Source organism: Schistocerca serialis, chromosome 2 (assembly GCF_023864345.2).
Source record: "Schistocerca serialis cubense isolate TAMUIC-IGC-003099 chromosome 2, iqSchSeri2.2, whole genome shotgun sequence".
NCBI classification, from domain to species: Eukaryota; Metazoa; Arthropoda; class Insecta; order Orthoptera; family Acrididae; genus Schistocerca; species Schistocerca serialis.
The window spans coordinates 167,196,420-167,206,308 of NC_064639.1; the positions used below are offsets into that span (position 1 = coordinate 167,196,420).

General features: G+C 43.5%; 1 protein-coding gene across 1 annotated transcript in view; it reads right to left on the reverse strand.

The window, feature by feature from the left end:
* LOC126456875 (uncharacterized) overlaps nt 1-8,416 on the reverse strand; it is a 249,809-nt gene extending 241,393 nt beyond the window's left edge. Inside the window, exon 1 of the mRNA XM_050092695.1 lies at nt 8,319-8,416. The gene's annotated coding sequence lies outside the window, so the exon portion shown is untranslated. The remainder of the gene's footprint in view (nt 1-8,318) is intronic.
* Nucleotides 8,417-9,889: the final 1,473 nt, after the last annotated feature.

Genomic DNA, 9,889 nt, shown 5'->3' on the forward strand with positions numbered 1-9,889 from the left:
GCCTGGATGCGTTTTTAGGCAGTTTACCATATTACACTAAAAGAAAACCGGGCTGATACCCAAGTCTGCACCAGGTTATACGCTTCGCAAACATTTTGAAAACTTTCGCTACTTTCACATGAATGACATTACACTCATAAAGTTGGGGTTCAGAGCAAATGCTTTGTCGGTTACATTATCGCTGGGACAAGCATTTTGCTTCTTTTTCGATAGATCGCTAAGCAGACAGATCGAAAATCAGTCACGAAATCTTAATAAAACTTCTCCATCATAAGTCTTCTTACTACTTTCAGTACCCCATAGGCCTAATGATGGAAAACTGAAGATATTGCAGAAGTGCATGCTTGATAATTCCTGCATTATTCTCCCTCTGTTGACAGATTTTATTAATAAAATTGAGACATGAATAATTTGCTAGTCCAACAGCCTCGCCGCAGTGCTGACGCCGGTTCCCGTCAGATCACCGAAGTTAAGCTCTGTCGGGTTGGGCTAGCACTTGGATGGGTGACCATCCGGTCTGCCGAGCGCTGTTGGTAAGCGGGGTGCACTCAGCCCTTGTGAGGCAAACTGAGGAGCTACTTGATTGAGAAGTAGCGGCTCCGGTCTCGGAAACTGACATACGGCCGGGAGAGCGGTGTGCCGATCACACGCCTCTCCATATCCGCATCCAGTGACGCCTGTGGTCTGAGGATGGCATGGCGGCCAGTCGGTCCCGTTGGGCCTTCCAAGGCCCGTTCGAACCGAGTTTTAGAATAAATTTCTATATGGATATCTTTATATGTATACTCCCACTGACACATTTCCGCACAATTTGCGTATAACAAGGGACTAGTCTATGAAACAAGACATTTCTATGTCAAACGAATTTAATGTCTTACGAATGCGTGACAGTTTGGAGAACCTCATGTTACAGATAACTCATGTTTAATAAAATATTCTTTATTCATAAGATTATCTTGGTAAGTTGTAAATCATATCTATTAGTACACTGCCTAGTTTCATAATATTTTTTATTGGTATATTGAACACCAAACTAAACAAAAGAGATTGATTCCTTATTTATAGAGTTCCAGAAGGCTTCAGATACTGTACCACGCATGCGACGTGTAATGAAATTGCGTGATTATGGAATATCGTCTTAGTTATGTAATTGGATTCGTGATTTCCTGTCACAGAGGTCACAGTGCGTAGTAATTGACGGAAAGTCATCGAGCAAAACAGAAGTGATTTCTGGCGTTCCCCAAGCTAATGTTATAGGCCCTCTGCTGTTTCTAATCTATATAAATGATTTAGGAGACAATCTGAGCAGAAGTACTACGTTGTTGCAGATGTCGCTGTCGTTTATCGTCTAGTAAAGTCATCAGAACATCATAACAAATCGGAAAATGATTTAGAAACGATATCTGAATGATGCAAAAATTGCCAATTGACCCTAAATAACGAAAAGTGTGGGGTAATCCAAATGAGCGCTAAAAGGAATCCGTTAAATTCGGTTACACGATGAATCAGGCAAATCTGAAGGCCGCAAAATCAACAAAAATCTAGAAATTACTATTACGAACAACTTCAAATGGAAAGAACACATAGAAAATTTTATGGGGAAGGCAAACCAGAGACTGTGTTTTATTGGCAGAACACGTAGAAAATGGAACAGATCTGCTAGAGAGACTGCCTACACTACGCTTGTCCGTCCTCTTTTGGAGTACTGCTGCGCGGTCTGAGACCCTTACGAGATCAGATTAACGGAGTACATCGACAAACTTCAAAGAAGAGCAGTACGTATTGCATTATCTCAAAATAGGGGAGAGAGTGTCACTAACAAGATTCAGGATTTGGAGTGGACATCATTAAAACAAAGGCGTTTTTGATTGGCGACTCCATGGAGTGCTGTGTGCACAACGACCATATTTGTTAAATTAAAAAGGTCAGCGTTGGTCGTAATATTGATGTTTTATTGATAGCAGAATCGATTTTCGATCACTTGGTGATCATCTTTAGTGCTGTACAAATTAAACTCAGACACTGGTATCAAGTTATCAATAACAAAACTGAGAAGCGATCACAATAACAATAATATTGTGATCGCGTCTCAGTTTTGGTTATTGATAACTTGATTCCAGTGTCTGAGTTTAATTTGTACAGCACTGAAGATGATCACCATGTGATCGAAAATCGATTCTGCTATCAATAAAACATCACCTGATTTATTTCGAACACATTCCATTATACTTGTTTTGCTTTTGTTGATGTTCGTCTTATGTTCTCCTTTCGAGACGATGTCCATTTCATTCAGCAGCTCTTCGAGGACCTTTGCAGTCTCTGACAGAATTACATTGTCATTGGCTAATCTCAAAGTTTTTCTTTTCTCTGCATAATCTTAAATTCCATTTCCAAAATGGGCCTTGGTTTCCTGTAGTCCTTGCTCAGTGACATCGAGGATAGACTAGGACCTGTTCTCATTCGCTTCTCAACCACTATTTCCCTTTCACGTCCTTCGACTCTAACTGCCGTCTGGTTTCTTTGCAAGTTGTGAATAACCTTTTCTCTCCGAGTTCGATCCCTGCTACCTTCAGAATTTCGAAGAGTGTATGTAGTCTAGTCAATTCTCTGAGTCTACAAATGCTGTAAATGTAGCTCTGCCTTTTCTTATCTTCCAAGCAAAGTTGTAGGGTCAGTAGAGCCTCGCATGTTCCTGCATTCCTCCAGAGCCCATCCTAATCTTCCGAGAGATCTCCTACAAGCTTTTTCATTGTTCTCCAAATAATTCGTGTCAGTATTTTGCAAAAATGACTCATTAAGCTTAGTATGCAAATTGAAAGTAGAATGGGGGAGAAAAGAAAGTGAAGGGAAGAAACGAATGATATCAGCTGCACCGGGACTTCATGCGGAATTAGGGCCAATCAGTGGAAGTATGTGCCAGACTGGGACTCGAACCCGGGATCTTTTGCTTTCTAGGCAGTGCCAGTGCCGACCCACACTCCTACCTAGCGCCATCTATCCGCTAGGTGGGAGTGTGGCTCTGCCAGGGTAGCGTGCTGAGACAGTCAGCGCATTTGCGATAAACACTGTGTCCGGATGGCGCAGTGGTTACTGGCACTGCCTAGAAAGCAAAAGATTCCGCGGTCGACTCCCTCCGGCACACATTTCCACTCGTCACCGCTGATTCCGCAAGTCCCGGTGCAGCTGATATCATTAGTTCTTCCTCCTGACTTCCTTCAGTTTACATATTCTGTATCACAGCTGCGGATTTCTCGTGGTGTCTGTTCTTTTGGACAGGTGCGAGGGTATTATTCCTGTTTCATACATGATGCCCACCAGGTCAAATAGTTTTCTCCTGACTGGCTATTCCAAGGATATCATTAGTTGCGAGAGAATGTCGTTTACTCCAGGGGCCTTGTTTCGACTTACATCTTTCAATGATCTGTCAAATTCTTCTCGCTGTATCGTATCGAATCTCCCATCTCACTTCAGCTCCATCTCCTTCCATTTCCCTTGTACAGCCCCTCTGTATACTCCTTCCACTTTTCAGTTTTCAGTTTTTCCTTCTTTCCTTGGTAATGGTTTTCCATTTGAGTTCTTGGTATACAACTACATTCAGAGCGAACACGAACGACACAAACTTTATAATTTGTCCATTTCATGCTTCGGTTTCTAACGCTTGCGCGAAAGTCCTCATAAGATATAAATACGAAGGACGTTCAATAAGTAACATAACATAATTTTTTTCTCGGCCAGCTTCGGTTGAAAAAAAATGCGGAATTTGTTGTGGGACATCTCTCGCTTCAGCCCCTATAGTTTCACGAAGATCCAATAGGTGGCGGCGCTGTAAGTAGCCTTTAATGTGGCATCTGTAACGGGGGTGCGTTCCTAGCAGAGAGCTGTCATTGAGTTTCTTTTGGCGGAAAACCAGGGAATCTCAGATATTCATAGGCGCTTGCACAATGTCTACGGAGACCTGGCAGTGAACAAAAGCACTGTGAGTCGTTTGACGTGGCGTCTGTCATCATGGCAACAAGGTGGAGCAAACCCATCCAATCTCTCGTATGTCGGCTAGCGGCACACAGCTATGACTCCAGCATTGTTAGAACGTGCGGACACTCTCATTCGAGTTGATTGACGGATCGGAATCAAACAACTTGCTACTCAACTGGCGTCTCTATTGGTAGTGCTGACACGCTCGTCACTAGTTGGGCTACTCCTAATAGAAGACTGTAAAGAGCGCTATGGTTGCTGGTCCTACGCCGCCATGCGCTCATTTGGAGTGGGTGTGATCTCCCATGACTGACTGTCCCGACCGCCACGCATTTGTTCCCAGGATTGTTTCGTGACATTGGTGACACCTGGCGATGAAGCCAGTTTAGAGACCGGTCGTAGAATAAATTAAGAAAGTTATTGGCAACGAAAGCGGATTTTTCTTCTATAAACATATGTTGTCAAGATTATTGAATAATAACGTCCTGTTTACATTTTCGAGATGACAGGTACAAAATATTGCAATGTAGTGAACCTAACTGAAAACGGAAATGGTATTAAGATGTTCTAAACCCTGAGGACAACAGATGTTTTACAAAATCCGAGCCGCGTGGGATTAGCCGAGCGGACTGAGGCGCTACAGTCATGGACTGTGCGGTTGGTCCCGGCGGAGGTTCGAGTCCTCCCTCGGGCATGGGTGTGTGTGTTTGTCCTTAGGATAATTTAGGTTAAATAGTGTGTAAGCTTAGGGACTGATGACCTTAGCAGTTAAGTCCCATAAGATTTCACACACATTTGAACATTTTGAACAAAATCCGATACCTTATTGAATTAGGCTCAAAAAATGGCTCTGAGCACTATGCGACTTAATTTATGAGGTCATCAGTCGCCTAGAACTCAGAGCTAACTAACCTAAGGACATCACACACAGCCATGCCCGAGGCAGGATTCGAACCTGCGACCGGAGCGGTTGCTCGGTTCCAGACTGTAGAGCCTAGAACCGCACGGCCATTCCGGCCAGCTATTGAATTAGGTCATAAATACCTTAAAGTTACCGGATAATAATTTGGAGCAGATTTTGTTACGTTAATTTAGGAATTAATACAGGGTGATTCAAAAAGAATACCACAACTTTAGGAATTTAAAACTCTGCAACGACAAAAGGCAGAGCTAAGCACTATCTGTCGGCGAATTAAGGGAGCTATAAAGTTTCATTTAGTTGTACATTTGTTTGCTTGAGGCGCTGTTGACTAGGCGTCACCGTCAGTTGATGCTAAGATGGCGACCGCTCAACAGAAAGCTTTTTGTGTTATTGAGTACGGCAGAAGTGAGTCGACGACAGTTATTCAGCGTGCATTTCGAACGAAGTATGGTGTTAAACCTCCTGATAGGTGGTGTATTAAACGTTGGTATAAACAGTTTACAGAGAATGGGTGTTTGTGCAAAGGGAAAAGTTCTGGACGGCCGAGAAAGAGTGATGAAAATGTAGCACGCATCCAGCAAGCATTTGTTCGCAGCCCAGGAAAATCGACTCGCAGAGCTAGCAGAGAGCTGCAAATTCCACAATCAACTGTATGGAGAGTCCTGCGAAAAAGGTTAGTTATGAAACCTGAGCGTCAACTACCCGAGGCGATGGATCGGCCGCCAGGCAGCCCGTGACAGAGCACTTCATCACTGGCCTCCAAGAAGCCCTGATCTTACCCCCTGCGATTTTTTCTTATGGGGGTATGTTAAGGATATGGTGTTTCGGCCACCTCTCCCAGCCACCATTGATGATTTGAAACGAGAAATAACAGCAGCTATCCAAACTGTTACACCTGATATGATACAGAGAGTGTGGAACGAGTTGGAGTATCGGGTTGATATTGCTCGAGTGTCTGGAGGGGGCCATATTGAACATCTCTGAACTTGTTTTTGAGTGAAAAAAAACCTTTTTAAATACTCTTTGTAATGATGTATAACAGAAGGTTATATTATGTTTATTTCATTAAATACACATTTTTAAAGTTGTGGTATTCTTTTTGAATCACCCTGTATATCTATTTAAATTAGTATGACTTAAAACTGATTTTATTAGAATTTTTTAGTATTCTATAAAACATTAACCTATTCTTGAGACACGAGAGTTTTCTATTAAGGACAATATTCGCTTGAGGAATGGTCAGTATTCTTTTCCCGGAGGAATGGTCAGTATTCAATGACACGACAAGGGTCATCATTCGAAGGAAAAAAAGTCCAGTAAACATGGTCTCTACAATGCACACCGTAAGAGCTATGAGTATTTCTTCATCTGTAGTGTGAAACAAATCTCTTCTACTGCATGTTCTTTGCTTTCCATATTTTGAGAGGAGTTAGTATCGACTGCAACAAGAAAAAAAATCTTTAGTGGTTATGGGCTCGAAAAAGTTATACCTTAAGAGCTATGAGCATGTTCAGTAAAAAAGATACGTTTTACAGTAGCGGAGATGAACAAGTGCCCCTAGCTCTTATGCTCTTCAGAGCGTATGCTTACCGGACACTTTTTCTTGTTTTAGTCCATACCACCATTTCACAAAATGTGGAAAGCAAAGAGCTTGCAGTAGAAGAGATTTGCTTTACAGTACCGAAGATGAGGAAGTGCTCATAGTTCTTAATGTAGGCGGTTTAGAGCCCATGTTTATTGACTTTTTTCCTTCGAACGATCGTTCCTGTCACATCGACGAATACTGACCATACCTCCAGGGGCACCCTGTACTCAAGATGGAAAGGATGATTGTTTACAACGTAGCAAAGCGCTGAAGGTAAAGTCGAGACGAGCACAATGACACAGGACACGTGTGGTTTTTCAACCGGGGAAGCAGCCTCAAACTGGCCTACAGAAGCAACCTACGCAACAGTTATGCGCGTTGTGAGAGATTTTGGCAAAAATCGTGCTTCAGTGTTAGGAATTCCTTGTTATTGCTATTACAGAATGTAAAATTGACGTCTGTATAATTTTACCACACAATATTGTGAATATCAACAGCATAAAATCAACAATTTAATCGTTTTGTTCCTGTGGCCCTCTTAACACTAAATTACTGTCGTTATAGTGTTTAAGTGGCAAACGTAATTGGTTTTTGCACAGCGCTTACAAAAGTCTTTTTTCAATCATTACTCTCTGCACACAGTCTCGTGATGCCAATTGAGGAACTACTCGACCGAATAATAGCGGCTTCGGTCAAGAATACCATCATAACGACCGGGAGAGCGGTATGCTGACCCCACGCCCCTCCTATCCGCATCCTCCACTGAGGATGACACGGCGGTCGGATGGTCCCGGTAGGCCACTCGTGGCCTGAAGACGGAGTGTACTCTTACGCGAGTGATTCGATTAAAAAGTCAACCTAATAGCCCACAAAGTCTGTGGCGTAAGTGAAAGAGAAGATTTCGTGCGGTGGGCATGCGCTATTATAGCTCTGGTAGATTTTGACGGTCAATTTGAGGTTATTTCCCAGCTTGATTGACTGTGAGCGCCCAATATCAAATAGTTCGTCTCGATAGCCCCTACACCTCTGTGGCACACTCTAAACAGTTGCTGCTTACACACTATAAGCTTCCATTGGGGTAGTTCTGAAATTATCATCACGTTTCTGACAGCTTTTCATTAAATGGTATTACCGTCTAACGACGACGTTGCGGTCACGGTAGAGATAGCGGGACAAGGCCCAACCTAAGACACTATTCTGTAACTTGTAACTTAAAATAATTTATTTTTGGTACACAGTCTGGATTAGTAGGGGCCGTAGTTGCTGGCATGTTCACATAAGTTGATTTAAAAAATGGCTCTGAACACTATGGGACTTGACATCTGAGGTCATCAGTCCCATAGACTTAGAACTACTTAAACCTAACTAAGTCCGCAGCTCGTGGTCGTGCGGTAGCGTTCAATTCCCGGCGGGGTCAGGGATTTTCTCTGCCTCGTGATGACTGGGTGTTGTGTGATGTCCTTCGGTTAGTTAGGTTTAGGTAGTTCTAAGTTCTAGGGGACTGATGACCATAGCTGTTAAGTCCCATAGTGCTCAGAGCCATTTGAACCAAACCTAACTAAGGACGTTACACACATCCATGCCCGAGGCTTGATTCGAACCTGCGAACATAGTAGCAGAGCGTTCCGTAAGTTGGTTTAGCTAGATTGTAATCCGAAGGAAAAGCTCCTGTAGTTTCGCGTCTCTGAAGACTACATCTTACTTCTTACACTCGCCAGTGCACATTGTGAGACGTAATTTTGCCAGTTGCAAGAAACTGTCGCGATCCGTTGGGCACAGGATAAGTCACACCTAATTTGCATGCATGCGTGTGTGCGGCGCTGCTGCCGTGCGACGTACCTCAGTATGCTGCGTGTTCCCGGCGGCCGTCCGCTTTCATTGCACGGGCGCGAAGTTAGAACGTTTGCCCCCGTGTGACGGTAAACAGAACTCCTTACACGTCGCTACTGTGATAAGAGTGCAGGAAGCGCCCAGCGGAAGCTGATGACGGGACCTGGCGCTCCGTCAGTTCCTCGAAGTGCCGCTATTCCCCGCTCACGGGCTGCCTTCTGCGTACGGACGGAAAAATCCGGCCGATTATTACCGATACCGCTATTTTAGTTCTGAATAAGCGGTATTTCTCGGGATTTGTTTGGTTTCGGTTATAGCAGGTGCTTTTACTTTTTACTGATAAAAAACCGAAGTATCAATTGGCAACAGCAACTGTGCTAAATTTTTTTTTTCTTTTTTAAATAAACCTTCCTTTTAAAAGAACGAGTCACTTTTATTTGTAAAATTTACATTGCTTTGAAACATGGCGTTATTTTTGACAGTGAGAAAAGTGATCAGTTCTATATTAAAAACAATACTGACAGCAACGAGCAACAAACACATGGCATTAGAAATGGTGCATCATTGCTGAGACATTAATGTGCCTGTTACCACGTGGCGTGTCTTATTAGAAGGTGCGCGTGTGCAAGATTTGCCCTATCTTGTGTTTGTAGAGGGTGACAATTGTTGAACTACATGAAAAAAACGTAAATTAGTTACAAACTACGGCGTACGCACACCCCATTCAACATGTAAACGACGTCACTACAGATACACAGACCTAGATTATGACATGTTCGATATGCCTGCCATCATTGGCGATGATGTACCGCAGACGAATAGCTATATTCTACATGACCCGCGGAAGTGTCGGAACATCGATGCTGTCGATGACCTTCTGAACGGCTGTTTTCAGTTCAGCAATGGTTTTTTGGCTATTACTGTACACCTTGTCTTTAATACAGCCCCACAAAAAGGAGTCGTATATGTCCTGATCCGGAGAATATGGCCGCTAATCGAGGCCCAAGCCAGTGGCCTCTGGATACCGCAGAGCCAGAATGCGGTGCTCCAGGACATGAAACACTCGTGCTTCCATGGGGTAGAGCTCCGTCTTGCATGAACCACATCTTGTCCAAATCAAAGTCACTTTCCAAAACCTTCACGAACGGTTTGCTTTAGAACGTGCACTGTTGGCCGCGAGGCTCGATGAAAATTAGTATGGTTTGGTTTAGTGACGAAACCTACTTTCATTTTTATGGGTTCGTCAATAAGCAAAATTGGCGCATTTGGGGCACTGAGAATCCGCATTTCGCTATCGATAAGTCTCTCCATCCTCAACGGGTGGCTGTGAGATTTACAATATCCAGTCGCGCAATAATCGGTGAGATATTTCTTGACTGCGAGGGGACTATCGTGGTACTTGCTAGTACAGTTGTCTGGTACAGCTGTCTGCACTGCTGAGATCTGGGGTTACTAATATCACCGTATCCATGCGATCTGCGTATATCACAGGTCTATCAAGATGTGACTGTGGCCCGCTTGCAGCGAAATCCAACTTTGAAAAGCTGTATGAAACAACTATATAGGAGGGATCACTGGAG